Source organism: Gadus chalcogrammus, chromosome 20 (assembly GCF_026213295.1).
Source record: "Gadus chalcogrammus isolate NIFS_2021 chromosome 20, NIFS_Gcha_1.0, whole genome shotgun sequence".
Taxonomy (NCBI): Eukaryota; Metazoa; Chordata; class Actinopteri; order Gadiformes; family Gadidae; genus Gadus; species Gadus chalcogrammus.
In genome coordinates this window covers 7,727,206-7,749,488 of record NC_079431.1, presented here as the reverse complement: position 1 = coordinate 7,749,488, position 22,283 = coordinate 7,727,206, and the positions used below count along the sequence as shown (strand labels likewise).

Sequence of the window (22,283 nt, the reverse complement as noted above, 5' to 3'; positions counted from 1 at the left end):
AAAGGATAAATGATATCGAAAATCTGTTTTGATATAATTCACTATCAAAGTGTGTTGATCTGTTAAATGTTTGAACAAACTATTAACGACTAAATTGACGATGATTCAAAGTCTGAAGTCGTTGAGAGTTTTTTGGGTAAACCCAAAAAGAAAGAAAGAAAGAAAGAAAGAAAGAAAGAAAGAAAGAAAGAAAGAAAGAAAGAACAAAAGAAAGAACGAAAGTAAAACAGAAAGAAAGAATGAAAGAAAGAAAGAGAAAGAAAGAAAGAAAGAAAGAAAGAAAGAAAGAAAGAAAGAAAGAAAGAAAGAGAAAGAAAGAAAGAAAAAGAAAGAAAGAAAGAAAGAAAGAAAGAAAGAAAGAAGAAAGCCTATGAATAAAAAATTGAGCGGTGCTTGCAGTACTCGGTTGACGGGAATATCGCCACCGCCTGGATGGCTCTGGTAAAGCACGTCCCATTAATGCATCCATGTAGGTACCTTGTTCTGCTGCTCTGGGGGAGGTGGCCTGGTGGTGAAATATAAAACGTGCCACGATCCAAATAATGGATCTGGATCGTGGCAGCGAAAATAAGCCAGGTGGAACTCACTAGAACGAGTTCACTCGAAGTACTTATATTCCTATCATTCAAATAATTAAACCATGACGTTTGTAATTCATCTTTCTGCATGTAGATTTAAACCATACTCCTTTAACGATCAATATTTAAATAATTCTAAATCCAGTTCGTTTCTTTCCTTCAAACCGGAACAAGGAAGTGGACAGTGTGACGTGGATATGCACTTTCTACCGAAGCTGCACTATTCTGCCTGACAGGGACTGCCACTGTGTTATTTTATCAAAGATGTTGAGGCGGTTATTTTAATTGGACGGTCCCCACAAAAGGCTGAGGAGTGACCTACTTTCGTTAAACTGATTCTACGAGCCACCGGCAGTTTTTGGTATTGTAGTACTTGGTGGTTACATTGTAGGATGTCATCGAGAAACAGCTGATCGTGTTTATATTATAACGTAGCCTTATATCATTTAACTGAAAACAACGACAATGGTAGGACATGCTACGACCAGCTGGTCAATAATATAAAGGTTAGAATAAAATACACGATTGCTCCTACTGTGTCTCAATTCTTACTCCATGACTCATCTAATGTCTCAACCGACCCACTTGTGGATCGTCTTTAGCCTTTTACTCTACAGGCCTACATGTGTTTTATCTTTAGGAACTAACAATAGCTCCAGTATTCAACCACTGAACCTGTTTATGTTCTGCAGGGACACGGTTCAGGCCGCTTCATTTGAGGTTCCCTAAGCCTTTGTTTTCCAGTGGCCGGGGGTGCCTATGCTGCCAGCATCACATTGAAGCATGCGCCAAGGTGGGTGTCTCACTTACTCTGTACTCTATTCTCAGGCAGCCAAATACAAAAATGTTCTTCGAATGTCTTGTCCTGTCTTGACAAGCAGGAACTCATATGAATTGTATACACAAGTTGAAAAGTTGAACATACAATGTAAATAATCCGATTATTGTCATCATCAATTTGTATAGGTCCAATCTCTGTCTTAAATGTACACGGGTAGAATACTGCCTGGATGCAGTAATTGAAGAGACACATGGTTCAACTGCATTTTATCAAGCTGACATTTGTGTTATTTTTTTTGTTTTGATTTAAGGTACCAAATATGAAGGAGATCCTGCTCATTGGCTTTTATCAGCCAAACGAAGAGCTGACGAGGTTCTTGTTCACTTCCCAGCAGGAATTCAAAATCACCATAAGGTAAATGGCTAGTAACAGAATGTAAACAGTACAACAGATCTTGTGCTGTATCAATACACATGTCTTCAAGTATCCACTACAACAATACAGAGAAAATATTAAGGGTTAAAATCTAAAGAATAATGTAAAAGTATTTCATCCTTTTCACTATTAAACGTCACCAGATGGTCGATGTTTTTATTTACACATTCATAGAAAAAACCTGTAATTACATTACAGCCACATTTATATTTAATAAAAACGATACAATAATAACAAAATTAGACGTTGCATCGTATATAATAGTAAGGGAAGTCCGGCCAGTTCACCACAAACCGAGGTACTGTTTTACCCCAACTCTGGACGTGTTGTCGCCCCGCTGGGTGTCAGGTACCTGCAGGAGTACGCAGCGCTGGGCACTGGCGGGGGCCTGTACCACTTCAGAGACCAGATCCTGTCGGGCGGCCCCCAGGCCTTCTTCGTCTTGAACGCGGACGTGTGCTCGGAGTTCCCCCTGCCCGAGATGCTGGCCTTCCACCAGGGAGCACGGAGACCCAGCAGCCTGGTCATCCTGGACGACGGTGTAGCCCCTACAAACAGCCCCAGGTCTCTGAAGCCTGATTAACGTGGTGGTCGTGGGTTGGGCAGACGATGAAAAGGAAACATGATGACGCAGGAGATAAATACACCCAGCCGCCTTGTAGGTGGTTAGAAAATATTTATTTTCAAAAACACGAATCTGTCTATCTATCTATCTATCTCTCGATAGATAGAGTGTGAAGTGGTAGTATATCTATATATATATATATATATATATATTTATTTTTTGGCTCTCTATACACACCACAATGGATTTTGACAATAACGAACAAGATGTCCTATAACTGCAGACTTTCAGCTTTAATTTGGGGTGTTACTTCCAAATCAGGTGAACGGTGTTTTTGTAGGAATTACAACAGCTTTGTATATGTGCCTCCCACTTTTTAATGGACCCAAAGTATATCGGACAATTTGGCCTGCCTCAGCTGTTCCATGGCTGGTGTGTGTTATTTGCCTCATCTATCCCATTTACAAGGAGCAGATTAAAGGTCTAGAGATCATTTCAAGTGTTTCTATTTGCATTGGAATCTGTTGCTGTCACCTCTCAATATGAGATCAAGGAGCCATCACTATCAGTGAAGCAAGCCATCCTCATCATCTGGGTTACATGTTTCAATGTGGTCGATAGTGTTTCAATATGGTCGATAGGGTTTACATGTGGTCGATAGGGTTTACATGTGGTCGATAGGGTTTAACTGTGGGCGATCGTGTTTAAATGTGGGCGATAGTGTTTAAATGTGGTCGATAGGGTTTACATGTGGTCCATAGTGTTAAATGTGGGCGATAGTGTTCACATGTGGTCGATAGGGTTTACATGTGGTCCATAGTGTTTAAATATGGTCGATAGTGTTTGCATGTGGACTGTGTCGATAGTGTTTAAATGTGATCATTAGTGTTTAATTATGGTCGATAGTGTTTAAATGTTCCTTTCCCTCTCTCCACCTCATCCCTCACTCTCCACCTCAAGCTGGTGTGTGGTGAGCGTTCTGGCGCCGGATTGGCTGCCGTGCATCATCCAAATGGGTGCTACATACTGGTGGTGGGTTAGTGAGGGGGTCACCCCCCCCCCCCCGTTCACTGTATGGACGTCTTTGATTGTCTAGAAAAGCGCTAAATAAATGCAATGAATGAATATTATTAATTATCACACAAACCCATCAGAGAGATAGCAAAAAACATTAGGTGTGGGCCAAATCAACTGTTCAGAACATTCTTAAAAAGAAAGTACGCACCGGTGCGCTCAGCAACAGCAAAAGACCCAGGAAAGAACCACAGCAAACAACTGTGATGGATGACCGAGCAGAATTCTGTCCCTGGTGAATTAAAACACCCTTCACAACAGTTGGCCAGATCAAGACCACTCTCCAGGAGAGAGGTGTCTGTGTGTCAAAGTCAACAATCAAGAGAAGGACTTTCACAGAGTGAATACAGAGGGTTCACCACGAGAGTGTTAAACCAGGGTGAGCCTCAAAAACAGGGGGAGGGGGCCAATTAGAGGTTGTGATGGGAAGAAAGATAAGAGTTGGAGAGGAAGGAAATCTGCTCTTATCCAAAGTAGACCACCGCCCGGGTCATCAGTGATTGCATTGTGTGGTAGTGTCTGGGCTTGGGCATGTATGGCTGCCATGGTAACGGTGCTTCACTTGTATTATTGATGGTAGTGACTGCTGACAAAACACAGGATGAATGCTGAGTGTTCGGGCAATATTATCTCTCATATTCGCACAAATGTTTCATAACTCAGTTGGACGGCATTGTCGAAGTGCAGATGACAATGACCCGAACATGCGGCGAAACAACCAAAGGTTTATTAAGGCAAAGAAGTGGAATGCAAGCATGTGTAAAGTGAATCACCGACCTGAATCGATTGAGCATGCCTTTCAGCGTTGCTGAAGACAAAACGAAAGGGAAAATGCCCAAGAAAACAAGCAGAAACTGAGACGGTTGCAGTAGAGGGCCTGCGAGCATGCACCGGGATGAAAGTGCCCAGCATCTAGGATGTATAATATGCGTTCCAGATTCAGGCTGTAATTGACTGCAAAGGATTGCAACCAAGTATTAAAAAAGTGAAGTTTGATTTAGTATTGTTAATTTGTCCCATTACTTTGGTCCCTTAAAAGTGGGAGGCACATATACAAACTGTTGTTCTTCCCACACGTTCACCTGATTTGGATGTTAATGACCCCCAAAATTAAAGCTGAAAGTCTGCAGTTAATGGCATATCTTGTTTGTTTCATTTCAAATTCATTGTGGTGGTGTTTAGAGCCAGAAAATTTCCCATATTTATGGACCTGTCTGTATCTATATATAACTGCTACTCCTACCCATAACCCTAAATATAATACAGTCCCAACGCTAAACCTTTCCTTTAGTACAGCAGTTAATACGGCGCAGGCACTTATGCTGCTGGAATGAAAGAGATCCGAGTCTGAGATGCTTTGCCAGGTATCAGAGCAACCTGCCACTCTCTGGGGAACACCAGGTTGCGCTCCGCTAGCAGCAATGCAGCAAACTGTCGTGTGTCGGAGCATAATTCTTGGTTATCTTTTGACGATGTAACCCTGTAAGGGATCGATTGATCCTGAACTTTTTTTTTTTGATGTGGTCTTTTGCTAGGCAAACAGGGACGCAGTCGCTCAACTACGTGCTGTATTAGTTGCAAACCAGGAAACCAATGAGGGTACTGATGCTGCCTCTCTTTGTCATCCTACAAGATCTCTCCTACACTTTCAAGGCCATTTCATAAAGATGGATCTGAATGTAATTAAAGTAATAATCTAATAATCTATTATTGGAAAATTCATTTAGATTAATTCTCTCGTTAAGTAGGCGCCTACTTTAATCTGGCCTTCCTTGTCGTCGGGGCCGCTTCAGGTCCTGCACTACGTGGAGAAGCCCGGCACGTTTGTGACGACATCATCAACTGCGGCATCTACCTGTTCACGCCCGATATCTTCAGCACAGAAAATTCGCTCGGCGTCTTCCAGAAGAACCAGCAGGACATTCTGTTGTGAGTCCCGTCTTCTCGCTCCTCCTCCTCCTCCTCCTCGTCCTCCTCTTCTTCTTCTTCTTCCCGCCTGCTGTGGGCCCGGTGTCTCCAGTCCAGGTGGCCCATGCACGACCACGGCTCTTCCCCACAATTTCAATTTGTCCTTATTTGATGTCACTGCATTTGTCTTTTTTCTTCCTCCTTCTCGTCTGCTCTACAATGGTTTACCTCCCTTCCCCTCCACCGCCCCCCCACCCCCCTTCCCCATCCCCCCATTCTCACCCCATTCCATACAATCATCAGGTATCCGTATGACGGGTGAGTAATGAGCCGCTGCGATGCTCTGCGTGTTTTGCAGTGTGCATAGTGTTAGCCGTGGTGTGCCGTTTGGTTCACAAGTAGAAGCTTGCGCCTCGCTCGCAGAGTGAACACCAGCAATCATCAACAATCAGATGATCAATAAGATGATCTTATTAAACCGAGTGGAAGTGTGTCTCATTTAAATCAGTCGATTATTACCTGGTGTAGCTTCACAAGTCCACCCATGATGGGTTCGCCCTGAGGTCGATAAAACAAAAAATCAACTTTAAGGAACAAAGTAATAAAATAGTGCTTAATTCAAACCCTTTTGGAAGTAGCCAGGCTTCGTCCATACCCCCTCTGCTCCACCCTTCGGCCGCTATCCCTATGGACAAACTTCCATTGTGGAAGTCTGACGGCCCATTTTTAATCATATTCCTTTCATCCATATTTTAACACTCCCTTTCATCTTTTGGGGCTCTCTTAACACCCACGAGCGGGCGTGCTCAATGTGATGACTATGGAGAATGGAGACTCTTCCACTCTGGTTTTTATTTGAGATCTCCACAGATTCAGTCAATGGAGAATTTTCTTTGAACTGCAAGACGGCCATGACACATTCAGATACATGTATGCACTAGTAATCCGACTGGTGAACGTTGAGTTGTTCTACGTTGACACAAGACCAGGCCAGCCTCTTGTGCCTTCCAACACCTTTGTTTTGAATTGCTTATTGGGTTGCAATGGGGGCCCCTGGTCATATAAGGGGGAGTTAAACTACCAGTGGACACATGACCTGGGCGTGTCATTGTTAAATTGCAACCAAACACAACACTATCCAGAAAAGCCTGTTTGTTTGCAGTTTTTTTCTAGCGGGTGTTTGGGGGGGTGGACGTTTGGGGTTTGTTGTCTCTAGCCTTGTCCATCCTCTTTTAGCAATTACCTGTTTAGATTTGTTTTCCAAACAGTGAATTTTGTACTGGAACGCATGAACGAATGAATGAATACGGTTTAACCATTGAGCTGTTTCATTGTACCTTGTCGTCGTGAAAACCCAAAAGATAAACGACAAAACGATTATTGCGGTGGCATGCGTGCCTGGACTCATGCAGTGTTGTGGAAAACGGGAGTAATCGAATGCACAACTGACACGTTTTTTTTGCCAAATATCATAGCAGCGGGTTATTGGTCGGGAAACACGAGCCCGGCCGCCCGGCTGGGTTTGGATGGCGGCAGGGGGGGGGGGGGGGGAGTGCCACTGTGTGCCACTGTGTGCCTAACGCTGCTCTTCCTCATCCAGAGAGGAGCCGGCCAACGGCTGGCACCGGGCCGCCGCCATCCGCCTGGAGCAGGACATCTTCACGGCTCTGGCCGGGCAGGGCAAGCTGTACGTGTACAAAACCCTCAGCTTCTGGAGCCAGATCAAGTCAGCCGGGTGAGTACTTCTACCACCAACTCCACCACCACCCCCACACCTCTCAGAATTAAGGCCATAGCCTTCACGTCACTTCATAGGGTTGTACTTTGGTGTTGGCCTTGATACGGAGTGAGGATCTGGGCCGTGATACAAGGTCTGTTGTTGTGGTAACATACGGATATTTACCGTGGCTGGTCCTGGAGTTTTAGATGTTTTTCTGCACATTCAAGGTTTAGGTGGTATAGAACAGGGGCCAGTGGTTGGGGGCTAGTAACTGCAAAAAAAGTAATTTGTTACTTATTACTTCTGTAAATTGGTACTGAGATTACTTCCACTAAGTTACTGGCATTTGAAAGTAACGTTCACTACTTATTACTTACTTCCCGTTACTTAAGTTACCTGTAATAATGGACAACCATCATAGCCCTATCATCACTAGTGGTTATTGTTAAATCCTATACAAAATAGCATATGAAACCATATGAAAGGGCAAGGCAAGGCAATTATTTATATGCAGTTTTCATACACAAGGCAGACTCAAATTGCTTCCTAGAACATTCTCATACATACAATTCATAAAATATAATTAATGAAGATGAAATAACGATACCCGTGTATGCACAAAGAAATGCCCCCTCCTGTAAATCCCCCAAACACAGGATAAAGGTAGGCTATGGTTAGGTCATCAGTAGCAACACACAAGGTCAAAACATCAGGCTTTGGGAACATAAATTAAAAACAGATGTGCACTTAAGCGCGCTGGACACAAGCTGTGTTTAGTTGTGGTCCAAAGCTGAATGAACCGATCTATTTCCGCAGCTTGACATCGTAAGTGTAACAAGTCTTCCTCTCACCCCTCTTGCCTGCAAGAGCAGGCCTTTTCAGTTTTAAAGTAAGTGCTGTCTATCCAGTGCACCGTCATTTCTAGTAACTTTTGTTGTTGGCGGACCAAATGTCCGCGGTGGTGGACACATGATCCAGGGAGGACTCGAAAATTATTTTTTCAACGTGCGATTGGCACGTTGCCGATCGCTATGGCAACGTGCCGAGGCAAGCAGGCGCTGCAGACACAGAGGCAGCACGCATGCACGCACCACAACAGATCAGAACTTTACACGCAGGCAAATACGGCTTGGGTAACGCAGGAAAGCGCGTTACTATAGTCTAGTAAAGTAAAGTGTAGTTACCGATATTTTTAATGTAATGGGTTACTTTACTTCGTTACCCAAACAGTAATATCGTTACTGGAAACGCGTTACCCCCAACATTGAGAACAGCATATCTGCTTTGCGTTCAAACAACTCATTAACAATAACAAGAGACTGGGCAGAAACGCATCTTGACCAGCAGATCTGATGTCTCTCCCCGACAGGTCCCGCCATCTATGCCAGCCGGCTCTACCTCAACCGCTACCACATAACCCACCCAGAGAGACTGGCCTGCACCAGGATGGAGGGCCCAAAATAAGCGGTACATAGGCGGCCCTTTCAGTCTTTAAATCTCTTTAATCCTTTCCTCACCTAAATAACGGTACGTCTGCTGATGTTGACGACATACATTTTCTGTGTGTTGTGTTCAGGTACCGTCTACATTCATCCACGGCCAATATTGACCCTTCTGCTTGTGTAAGGGGCCCAGCAATTTTATACTGACTGTGCCTGTAAATGGGCTGTGTCATGCTTCAGTCAACACACACCACAACACACCATAATGATGCATAATTTAACGTCAAACAATTGAGCCTTGGCCTGACTCACTGGCTGGCCCCTTTACCAGGTGGCATCTTTATTACATTTTTATGGTCACAATTATGCAAAGTATCAGTATAGATATTAACGCTATACAACTGAACTAAAATAAATAAAGGCTGCTCATGTGAGACCTGAAGTGCAGGTTTAAGGAGACAAGGGGAGTAAAAATAAATCCCTTTATAGATTGCATAGAGGGATAATAAAGGTTTCATGTACAACAACCCCCTCTTATTGCAATACCAACGTCTCTGTGTCCTCAGCTTGGTCCCAACGTGTCCATCGGGACGGGGGGTGACCATCGGTGCCAGGAGTGAGGGTTAGAGAGTCAATCATCCTGGCACGGAGCCTCCTACAGGTACAGCTCCCCGGAGACATGCTTAGAGACCAGCTTAATGCACTTGACCTGACGCGGAGTAAGCTAGGGCCTACTGCCGCCACACAGGACAGACCCTGGCCCCGTTCACGCAAGCGTTTAGAATTTTAACATCGGGATTGAAAAACTGTGATTGATTAAAACATTTGTCTAAAGTGACATAAGGGCTGAATGTAGAGCATGTTTGTAAACCATTGACAATTTATCAATTATAGAAATAGTTAATTTATGTTTTAATTTCTTGCAGAAACTATATTGTATAAATGGGTCACTGACCCTCTTTGCTCAGCCAATGCATGTGCCTGAATCAAACAATTTAACACTTGCATCTGGAGATGGTCCGCCAAAGGTTGGGAACCGCTGAAGTCGATATCCAGAGGAAGGGTACACAATACTAGCTCTACATTAGCTAGAGATCATTTCTCGTTCTCATATTGATCGTGTGTGAGGAGGACAGGTTTGTTCAGTTGTGTCAATAACCTGTCCACACTCCTCAGGATCATTGCTGTGTTTTGAACTGCATCGTGGATGGGACAGCACCATTGGAAAGTGGCGAGAGTGGAGGGAACCCGAGTGACCCCAACCCAAATGACCCCTACGCAAAGATAGACAGCGAGGACGCTCTTCAAGAACAGCAAGCTAACGCCATCCATCACCATCCTGGGTAACTAGAAGAGCAAAATTGTCATTACTGCTCACCTATTCCAGAAAAAAGGACATTCGGTTTACTATAGTTAAACATTCGGATCGTAATTGTTCAATCATTTAAAATCATTAATTTTCTAATGTTGGGAGTGACGATTTCTATTTTAAATGCCAACCAATAATCTAATGTTTGCCTTGCTTAAATAAGGCCTGAAAAAGCCAGTTTGATCGTTTTATCCGGTACAAATCACAAAGAAGACAAGATATGCTCTGAGAACGACCTAACCCTCAGCCAGTTCAAATTTGTTGAGTGCTCTGCAAGACTGTGCCACTGGATGGCACAAGTGAGCAGGAGACTGCATGTCTATGCAACTTTGGATCTCGCTCCTGATGATTTTGCAAGCGTACAATATCGGAAACGTCTGCTTAAAGCTTGTGAAATGAATGTTGACCCAGCTAGCAAATTTATAAAGTACACAAAATTATTTTCACTTTTATTCCGAAATCAATTCAGAACATGTTAGCTGAATTGCAGTTGCACTTGTTTCAATTTAACCTTGAAGCTCAATGAAGTCTAGAGGTTTAATGTTCTAGAAGAAAAAACATCTGTGCCACTATAATAGTAACGGTTTGTACATAGAGCAGTCCTCAGTTTACAGATTTACTACAAAACCAGCTGAACTGTAACTCACCATCGTGTCCTGTGCTCCTAGGCTGCAACGTGACTATACCGTCAGAAGTGATCATCCTGAACTCCATTGTCCTCCCCGCACAAAGACCTGAACCGCAGAGCTTCAAGAATCAAATCATTCTCTAGTTCATCTTCCGCCTGCCGCACCCACCGAGTGTCACGATGAAGGATAAAGAACGTGCCGGCCCTGAACGCCGAGTTACTGTATATAGCATGTCACAACGGTAGAGGTATGGGACATTTAAGTGGGTCGTATGATAGATTTTTATAGATATATATATTTGTGAAGCCTCAAGTGTCAGCAAAGAGTACAGCAGTGAAATCATGCATAGTGATTCACCTTGAAGTGATGCCAGAACTGTATATTAGGATAGGATGACGTTTGTTAGTCTTTTAAAATAACAGCACACAGCCATGTAATATATTTGACTGGATGAGAGATGGAATTGAGACATTGGACAAGCAAGGGTGACTTGACGACGGTTTGGGAACTTGCCAAATTCAAAGCCTTTTGTAATAATTAAATAAAAAGCAAAGTATATTGTTGGTAACTTGTGTCCTTATTACAAGTTCATTTAGCCTTTAGGCCTTTTAACGGTTAGTCCCACCCCCCAGAAGATAAATAGGAGACGTTAGCATTTCAAAGCTAATCAAGGCCGCCTGCCTTCCTTAGATGTAAACTCACTAGGGGGGCTGGGATTGGGTGCTTGGGTATCCTGCGGCAGCTCAAGTAAGGGGCGTTTGATTCCATTACAACAGAGGTCGTTGCAATCAGAGGAAAGTGATCCGGTTATAGCGGTTGTACAAGATGAAAATATTGGGCCTTTGTCTAACATCTAGTTAGCCTTATGTTGCAAAATATCTTAAGAGCATAATTATCTCTTGGGGGCACCGTTTAGAGAACGTTTCCAATTTCAAGTCGAACTGGTGTCGGTAGACAAGGTCGTATTTCAAGTCATTTTTTTGCTGAAGATAGTTAGAAATATTTATTACAAACAATTATATTTTATTATTACAGAAACTCTTTAAAGAGTCAGGGCTTTTCAAGGATGCACATCTCTTAAGTGGTTAAAAAGAAATGAAGTCAGTTTCATACAAATCAAATTGCTTTCATTATTGCACCATTAGGACCCAATTAGAGTCCTACTGGACCACAACCATAATACTTCGTAGATCAGCGGCAATACAGAATTCATTACCTCAGTTTCTCCCCCCGCCCTCTCCACTTTATACAAGTGTTAGAGACATTACTTGTGAACAAAAGTGCTTGTAGTTCTTCCGTCTTAATATATACATATTCTTCAATGCGATTTCCCTGGCAGTTGAGGAGCTGAGAAGAACTTCCTTTCTTGGTCTGACTTCACCTTGCCACTGATGTGCAGAGAAGTTGGTTAAAACATTCAAATGAATTGCGGATTACTCTGCCATTGTAATAGCAATACAGTGGTGACGCCGAACACATAACGACTGGCCTCACTTGTTGAATGCGTGGCCAAAGTTCCTCATGCGACCGCGGAGGGAGGCCCTACTGGCTGGCTTGTAGGCCTGGAGGGCCATCTCAGGGGACGTCAGCGGCATGAACAGCCGAGTCGAAAGCGCTGAAACAAGGATGAACATTGTACACATAACAGTAGCTCGGGTTTATGAGTCAGAACGCGTCTACATTGCAACAATCACAGACAAGACTTTGAGTGATTAATTTAAACATTTTATATTGTGAACTAAATAAAAACATGACAAGATCTACTTATTAATACCAGATGGGATAGCTGGCGATATCAAACGCCAGTCATTTGCAGAATCCTCCAAAATCCTGCAGGCTGCTCTACTCTGAGAGCCAGTCTGAATTGCATTGGCAAAGTAGGATATTAGAGACTATGCTTTGTGTTAGACAAATTGCTGCATTTGTCAAATTGCAGGAAATCTGCACTTTTTATTCATACCGTCAATAAAAGCAAAGCTTTATCCTTCAACCAGTCATTGTAAACGTCTCCAAAACAAACAAAGTGGCATTAAATCCATACTCAATGATTCGCACATCACCAAAAGGCTTCTGACGGCATATGCATACCGACGTTATTGGGGGTGTTGTTGTTGGCGTTGTCCGTCATGGAGAAATCCTGGTCCTTCTGCAGTAAATGTTTCCAGTACTCTTCAGAGAGGGACAACATGCAGCAAACCACCTGAAATAACCAAATCAAGCCCGTCAGCCAATGTACAGCATCAGTTACAATCATGCAACCTTTAAAGTGCCAGTACCTTTTCGTTTTAAAGGATGGGGATCTTGATCAAAGAAGATGGTAATTGTCAGTTTCTAAGATGTAATTTAGAATCAAATGGATGCAAAATCCCATGTTTTTGAATGTCCCACACCAACCGTTATGTGAACGCTCTACCCAGTACTTTCTGTGACAGTGGCACAGAGTTAAAAAGCCTCCGTTGGTGGATGTGTTGATCAGACGGAGCGCTTATAGCACTATATTACACTGGCAGTATAATGCCACGATGCGCACCACATTTCATAAACAATGTTGCTCGTACTGACTTTACTAGATAGAGAAAATAATGAATGAAAAGGGAATTTTTGCATTTAGTTACCCTTCGATTTCTCCCATTGGTGACACTTATTAAACATTCAAATAACCTCATTACATTCAATTGTTCCATAACAAATGAATAATGCATACTTTCCTCAGAGTTCCACACACGCATTGAAAAAACGATAGTGCATTTAGAAAAAGTCTAGCAAATACCTCAAGTTTGCCAGACCTCGTGAAGGAAACTGACCCTGGGTTGTGTTGTGGTGTCCTTCAGGATTGTTCTCGGAGGGGCTCGGCCATACCGTGGCCCACTATAGTCGGTCCAAACACCCGTGCCAGGTTGGTCTTGTCCATTTGACAGTGTGGACTCCTCATGACCCTGTATAAAAAGAGTCAGAAATATATCAAATATCAACACCTTCAACAAACGACGCCAGTCACGTGTTCAAGGATCCAGTCTAAAAGACACTACAGCATTATAGTTGCAATTTTATTGTCCAAGAGTAAATGAAGCAAAGTCCAACAAATGCTATAGGATAAAGTACATTGACTTCCCTGGATACCCGTACATTAAATATTTATGGTTATAAACGCTTAGTTTTTTCAGACGAGGGGAGAATCGGTGCGAGCCATAAACGAGGTCGAACCTCTGCAAGTGGAGCATGAGGAACGCCATGGTGTCTCGATTAGCCCTGGGCAGCTCTCCGATGACCTGGTACATGATGGCCACAGCGTTGTCTTCATCAGGAATCTCTGGTGCGGACACCATGGGTTCAATTAGGATGTGGTGCATTGTGGGGCCCATGATTTACCAGGGTACCCAAGGGGTATGCATTATTCTGACAGCACAAGAGACTGGCATGATGACAAGTACAGCACCAGATAAACGGAGCAGTATAAAGACCAGCCCTGCATCCCACACCGTGAATGCAAGTCATACATTATTCAAGGGATAGCTCCAATAATAGCACAAAAAAAAAAAAAAAAAAAAAAAATCACACAAAAAGGACGTCACACATTACAAAAAAAAGCATTTTTGAATAAAGTATTTGCATTGTTAAAAAAAGTAGTATGAATGATGCTTCAATGAAAGTTTCATCTTAATACAGGAGACCAAGATCTTGCCACTCTTTGCCAGCGTTCGAACTTGCCCTGCGTGCCAAAGCATCTTGCACACGCTCCGTTCACACATCCATCACAAATATGCTGCAGGAGCATTATACACGAGGACCGGGTTGGGTCCTGTCATGTCTAGATAGGAAAATGCACCCAAGAGCAGGGTGTGCTTATTCTGGTAATCTAAGTGATACTACCATAGATGATAGGTCCGCTCCTGTGTTTTGTTTATGTCACCACTTTGCATGCTGGGGCAGAGTGTATTTGTCGCCCGGATCGACCCAGCCAAATGTAACCCCGGCATATGAGAAGGCACCAACCACTACTGTGTGATGAATGCCTCAAGTAGACAAGGAAGTATGGTCTCCCGCTCGCACAGCCAGCCTGCTTGGCAGTTTTTACTTCAGTTTAGTAAACTATGGGAGTGTCACCACACAAAGCATGTATTGGTGGAAAAAAATAAAATAAAACTGCACAAATAGGCGTTCACATTGTAGACGTGTCTGATTAAATTAATACGCTGCTAGGACAGCAGGGGGGTAGGGTGGCAATGTAATGAGCTATGTATTGCAGTCATTGACCATTTTCGGTTAAGAAAGGAAATTAAGAGCTAAAGAACTAACTTTATACCCAGGCCTTGGGCACAGGCACGGCTCATCAAATACAATGCATTTAGAATATAAACACCGAAACACTTCTAGTCAAGCGTTCTTCTGTTCATGTGTATCTAAACAATTTCAGTGCTTAACATAATGTCGACCGAGTGTCATCTTGGGAACTTGAACGCTAGAAAGCTTGCATCAATTATTTGAAATGACACCACAATCACAGGAAAATAGGCTGGTGATAATACGATAAGCCTGCAATCGTGAAGATGACTAACTGCAGGGCTGATTATGGAGCCGTGATACATTTTCTCAGCTCCTGACATTTATCCATTTGTGTACAAATTCAACCGAGACAAAATCGTGAGGCTCCTCCCATCTCCGCTTGGTCATGGGTAATGATGACATTAATACAACAATCAGAGCCTGGCTGGATGTTTGGACGCTTTCACAGACGTATTTCCACTCTTTCCCGGGCGTTTTTAAACCGTGACCTGCAGCCATGATCCAGCCCGAGGTCCTACCAGAACCTACCTGCCGCCTGCATGAAGTTCCGGTGGAGCTTGTGGGTGACTAGCGGCTCCTTCAGCTTCCGGAAGAAGTCCTTGAGGAGGCCGCACACGACGTGGATCTCGCCCACCTTATGCAGCATCAGGGAGCCTTTCCCCTGGATGTACTTCTCCCTGAGCTCCTTCACCAGCCGGTCGCCCCCTGGGACACGGTAGATGCCTCTCTGTGGAGCGAGACAGGGGGAGGTATCAAAGGAAGGGAACACAGTCTCCTTTTCTTTAAAAAGAAAAAGAAAGAAGGATGAGCCACATTGCAGCTGTGATAGCTTTAGAACGTTTGTGTTAGCGCAGGTGCATCCTGGTTGGATTGGATGGTCGTGGATGAGGAAATGTTACTCAAATCTGGGATTAGGCAGGTGAGCTTTAAAGTAGCACATCAAACCCGATAAGGCTGCGTTATTAAAGTGGTCGTTTTGAAGCCTGTAGGTGGCAGCAAACTCAAAAGCGTTCCAACATGTACTACAAGTACAAGTACTTCTTAGAAGTACTATTCGTTGAGATTGATTGATGAAATTAACTTACTTCTTCTAGCCCCCTTCTCTCGATTTCATTCACACACTGTATGACCAAGAGCGGGATCCTCGGGTGAGTCGCCGGCGCAAAGCTGTCCAAAGTGTCCTTAAAGATAAAGGATGAATACAAAAAATAAAAAGTCCATGAATCCAAGCCCACCTGAGGTCCTATATTGAAAAGGCCGTGATGTAGGATGCCAACACCAACAGTATCCAACCCTAAAAATATGTATCGGTGAATATTGGAACATGTTGGTCTGGGAAACAATACCCAACATTTTTAATCTTGCGTCAGAATTGTTTTAGATGGAGACAACTCATTGAATAGTTTTCAGATTACTAAGAATAAATGACAGACACGAAGATCAGATAAAGAATGAGAACTAAAACTGGTATCTGATTTGGTTGAGTCATCTCGTAATCCTCTGATACAGTGGGATTAGGGGATTTGATATTGGTCCTGGATGTTATCGCGCCCCCACCCATTTGTATCCCATATAATACCCTATAATGCTTCAGTGTTGCATGGGCCCAGGGGTTTAACAGACAGCAGTACCGCTTGCTTGCTCGGCGTGGTGGACGGTGAGCAGCCTTCCGTGCATTTCAGCTTGCATTCCGGATGGGCCACCACGCGGCATTCCCGACACTTCAGCGCCATCTTCCCAAAGCGGATCCTCTTGCCGCACGGCACGCACGTCTCTGGTCGGATCACCTGGAAGAACAGTGTTGTTTTTTTTCAGCTTGGACCGGCTATCACAGACCCGTTTCAGAGACTGAGCTGCCAATTGTACGTGGGTTTGTTCTTAAAAAACAAAACAAAAAACAACAACATTTGTAATGAAATGCAACATTGTGATTCAAAATGAAATGCAAAGACGTTTAGAAACACTGCCGTTCTTCCTTCTGTCAAAATGAATCCAAAATACAATTACCACCACCGAGATTTTGCAGTAACCTGTAGACATTCGGTATCAGGAAAGATAATTATTTCTAATCTATTTCTGTGTGTGTAGCATGCAAGTGTGTTGATACCGTTTTGGAAAGGAAAACATGCTTCAGGGTTCTCTCCAGCGTGGGCGTGTAGATGGGCCCTTGGTAAAGGTTGGCCTGGTTCACCCTAGTCTCTGCGAGTGTTTCAGGCTCCACTACCGTCTCATCGTTAGGCCCCCACACAGAGGTTTGCTCTGAGGTGAAGTGGAGGAACAACAACAATAAACTGTGAAGGCCGTTCTGGTGTACATCCAGGGAAAGCGTTCTCATCTACGGCACGACAACGGCGGTTCGTAAAATTAATTGGTCTTAAACCGCGGTCGGCAGCCAAACTTCACCCTCACCTCCGTCACCGCTCAGGCGCTCCTGGGACAGGGTCCTGGAGCCGTTCTCCGGGGTCTTCTGGGTGATGGCGATCTCCATCCGAACCCGACCTCCGTTTTCCGGGGTCGTGAGCGACGCCTTCACAAGGGTCTCCGCCTCCTGGATGACAACAGACTGACAGGGGGCCAGGCGGCTGGAGCTAGCGTGCGTGGAAGCCGGGCAGGTGAACTCGGGAATGTCAGGGAGACACTTTAAAAATTAAACAGAGTGGTCATGGTTAAATAACAGGGACCGTAGGCGCGTGTATGAATGTACACAGGCAATCTGCCAATGGCGGGAGACCAGCATTTTGGCTGTGGTCCAGATGGATTTCTGTCCAAGCACACAGGTGTGCACGCCTGCACAGAGAGGGAGGGTGTCACCAACAGTGGACCAAGATGTGATGGATGAGCCACGAAATAGGAACAGACAACTCGCTGTGCACAAATTCATTGGGGGCGGAATAACATTTCTTAAATCACTGTGAGGTCTTGTCACACCAGGGACATGCTAATCTTTTGTTAACCACAGTGAAATATTAGACACGCGTGTGAGTTGGTGTCGGCCATTGAGGTGTGTAGGCAATAGCTGTGTTCGAAATCGTTCCCTATACACTCGTTCCCTATTCCCTATATAGTGTACATGATATAGTGCACTATATAGGGAATAGGGAACGAGAATTCGGACACTACGCTGAACATTTCTAAACGTCATTTGCGTCAGTAAATGCGCCGGGTATTTGTGTGACGCAGACAGATGCGCCCACATCAAGTAAACAAACCGGGCACTCACGACGAAAGCTGGAGGTTGTATTGATGTTGAATGTTACATTTCCTTGTTTAATTAATTTTGAATGTTAAATATTCTATGTTAAATCCCAAATAAATTGTTGACATTTCTAAACGAATGCCCGAGACTCCATCATTAAATGTATTCGTTTTCGCGGTTATTCGGCTTCTTCTTCTCCCCTGGAAAAAACAACCGCATTGCATTGTGGTATACGGGAGTAACATGTAGGGAACATCGTATGCACCCTATTTTAAGTCCACTATATAGTGCCCTATATAGTGGACCACTGAGAATTCGAACACCCTAGAAAATGGCGTGCACCCTATTTAGTGCACTACATCCATGATAGGGAACGATTTCGAACACAGCTATTGTCTCCCTTGTTCTTCTATAGCCTATGGTCCTCTCGCCTACCACCTCTTTTCGGAAAATAAAACTACAGCAAAAGTGTGTATAAATCTACCTTCACTGAACAGTTTTGCTGAAATTGAATTTTGTTTGCACTCCTTCCAGCAAAATCCCAAGAGTGAACCACATTAATTAGTTTTTTTCCATATGATCAACCACCATGAGCAAAAAAACTGGAAAACATGAAAAATAAAGAAAATATGTCCAGTCTCAAAATAATGAAACAAGGTGGACCAAATGACAAAAATATGATAATCATAATGAAATCCAAGGTACTTTCAATTATTTTTGCATGCAAGCAACGCTGGAAAAAAATACACATTTTCCCAGCATGCATATTTCCATTTACCTTTTCCAAAGCTTTTCTTTCCGGAACATTCTCAGAGATGTTCCCCAGTCTCCCTCGATGACCTATGGACGCTGCTATTGCCATTGGTCCCATGGATGACCTCTAAAACACATGTCGGAACAAATTAAAAAATGGAAATCTTTTAAACCACCGGCCATAGTGTGACTGGCTACCTGATATGAAGTCAGGTAGCCAGGTCGTTTTATGTTAATGTGTGACTAGGCGTCGGCCAGGTGAGCGAAAGAAAGAGAGGGGAAACCACTTTACAAGACATAAACTATATGTTTTAGTCGGTTGGTTTATGTTCTCACTTAATAAAAAGAAAAAAAAAAGCTGGAAAACTTCTTTCTCTTACCAACTAGATCAACGACAGGTCTGGAATACAAAAGGGATGAGCAGTTGGTTCACAGAACTGTGTAGGCCAAGTTTTACAGTCAAGGCTTTGGGAACTATATGACTATCCAGCCAACCAATCAAGCTATGCCCCTTTACGATTGGTTGGGAGACACTTAAGCAATCGCAATTTTACACCAACAGGCAAGTACATCCTCAAATTAACCCATTGTTTAACTGTGATTTACAAACATAACGGAATTGTGTGACCTTATGTCGTCATTAAGGTTAACCCAGCGTTGGCCTACAGTGCCTACCCTCTTTTCCCGGGCTCTGGACCTCAAGGGCTTGATCACAGTTGTGTCCAGGTCCTGCAGATGGATCCAGAGTCAGGTGGCAAGAGTTACATTCTAGAAAAAGCGGATCTCTTAAAAAGACAATAAGGTATATGTACACAACAGTGCAGTGAACAAACCAAGTCGTCGTCTGTTCTATCGTAGCTGATGTCGGAGTGTGACAGGAAAGACGACTCGTCGATGATGGAAAACCTTTAGGAAAACAAGGACAGAGCATTGAAGCAATCAATTTCAAATCAGAAGTTTCTGTTCTGTTTTTGAACAGAAGACAATAACTAATAACAGAAGTGGTTTACCGTTTACCACTCCGGAGCTGGGTGATATTGGATCCCTTTCCCTTGTGGTCAAAAGTGGCCAGTAGTGATTTCTGCTCATCGTTCAGACATGCGCTGGACTTGCCGTCATGGACAAGGATGTCACACATTAGCTGCATCTGTCGCTCCTGGACAGAAACAACAGCATGTCATGTAGTGGCGTTCAAGAAAATAATACACACACACAGACCACATAAATAAACCCATTTCTCTCCCAAACATGAATGATGCATGTAAAAATAACAAAGCTAATAATTTAACGCTGCAATGACAATGAATACAAAAAGGCAGAAGTGTCCTTGTGCATTGCTGCAGGGCCTACTCCACAACAGCTGTGGCACTGAACACCAAACACCTTACTTTAGTTGACATCTCATAAGAAGGAAATCCTGACCCTTTTTGCATGCAATAGTTATTTTGTTTTCATTAACCGCAATAGCAAAACCAAAACCAAACCCCAAACATAAATCCCAAGATGGTTAAACAGGCCTACGGTTCTGAGATGTGGTTTTGCTAAGCATTATTGATCTTTTATCACTATTATTGCAACAGAGCTGAACGTTTGGAGGCTGAAATGCATTGATCTCTGCAACCAACTCACCAAATACTGGTAGTCTGCCTCAATCTTATACCGCTTCTTTATCTCCACGTCCACCTGGTTTCTCGCGTGTTTCAATTTGACCTCCAGAGCCGCCTTGGCGACATCTGATTTGACGAGGAGTTCCTTATACTTCTTCATCTCTAGCTCCGTGTGAAGCCATTTCTTTCTGGTTGACTCGAAGTTTTTGACAACTTCAACAAACTCTGGACAGGGGTGAGGGTAGGGAAAACCATAGGCGTGTGATGTTCACTCTGGTGTCGATCATGAAACATGTTTATCAATCGTCGACACGATCAATCATCAATGCATTGACGCCAATATACACGCTACGGTCACCCATGAGGAAACACAGACCTAACGGAAGAAGGAAATCCCTGAAATTAAAAAAAGGCGACAGGAATACCCTTCATGATATTGCAGGCACTTCATCCGACTAGGGTTTCTAAAACCATTCCCTCTGTACTACGCACACGATTATAATCAATGGGTTGATTTAACGAGAACTCATCAACCACGAGACTTTCAAAATTCACGAATGTGCACTGGGACCTTTATGCCTTATTAGTCCTAAGGCGTTTGGCCCCTTCACCGATAATTTATGCCACGGAGGAACTAAGCTAACCCCCATGTCCTCCCCCTCAGATCGTGTCTTACCGAGCTCTGTGGCCAATGCATTTTCCATAGTAATCCTCTCGAGGCACAAGGCCAGAAGTTCTCCCACAATGACCCGAGATTCCCCCATCGCTGATGGCAGAAAAGTTCTACCCTCAGCATGGATGATTACGTTTCGAAGAGCCTACGTCCACATTTCCCTTGGGTGATTTATCCCTTACGTGGAAATAAACCTTGGGGCAAACAAGACCTGTTCCTCACCGTACCGTCGACGGATCGGTTTACACGGATGGGTAATGATCAGTGTGATTAAAAGGGCGGGAAGACCATAGAAAGCTAAAACGGTATAAACTGTGACATGTTGCTTCGCCGCGTAGCGGTCATCGTTTTGCGGGGGTGGAGAAGACTCATATTTTCTTGTACAAATCTCGCCCACATGCCAAGATGTACAGGCATAAGGATGAGGTGCACACTTGAACGAGATATTCGGCGATCACAACTTGGAAAAAAAGTGCAAAAATATGCATAGTGAAAAAGGATGGAAACATGCCCACCGTGAAGGGGCCGTTAAAAGGTAGTCCTAACGTCCGAAATCCATGTTTCAGTATTTAACAAACCATACCTTGTATGATATAACTTCAACTTTTGTACTCTGGTCAGTGCTTTAGCTTTCCTAAAGTATGCGTCATTCCTTTTATTTGAAGATGACAAACTTTAACCTGCCTGACATTAACCTAGTCCTAGACCATTACTTCCTTAAAATGCGTCATATCGACTATCAAGGTTGAAGTGACACATTTGAAACGCATTCCTCCCTCTTTGGTCTCTTGAGAGCAAGGCAGGAAAAACAGACATTTGTCCTTCAGACCACATTAAAAGTTGCAGGAGTCAAGAGGGGACAGTTCTTATTATACATCCGGCAGGCAGCCATGCAGTCAGTAGCAATTGAAACCTTGATCATGTGGGTCGGGAAAGATTCGTGATTTATGCAATAGGGTAGATGGTCAAAAATGTAGCCTTCTACAATATTTATTAGCCACGCACACAATCACTCAGTACTGTCGCAGCCAGGGAGGTGACTAGATGAAGCAGTAGCCATGCCATTGCATAATGCAAGACTATCTCAAATTCATGGGGGGTAGCGGCGTGAATATTTGCATCACTTCCAAACCCCTCAGGTTGCCCCCCGATTAAGATTAAAGGTGTGTGTGTGTGTGTGTGTGTGTGTGTGTGTGTGTGTGTGTGTGTGTGTGTGTGTGTGTGTGTGTGTGTGTGTGTGTGTGTGGGAAAGGATGTGTGGATGTTTTT

At 43.7% G+C, this 22,283-nt stretch overlaps 2 pseudogenes; one reads left to right on the top strand and one right to left on the bottom strand.

Moving 5' to 3' along the window:
• The first annotated feature begins 432 nt into the window (after window positions 1-432).
• LOC130373746 (mannose-1-phosphate guanyltransferase alpha-A-like) lies at window positions 433-11,442 on the top strand (annotated as a pseudogene).
• Window positions 11,443-11,486: 44 nt separating this feature from the next.
• On the bottom strand, window positions 11,487-21,275 carry LOC130373378 (rac GTPase-activating protein 1-like; annotated as a pseudogene).
• Window positions 21,276-22,283: the final 1,008 nt, after the last annotated feature.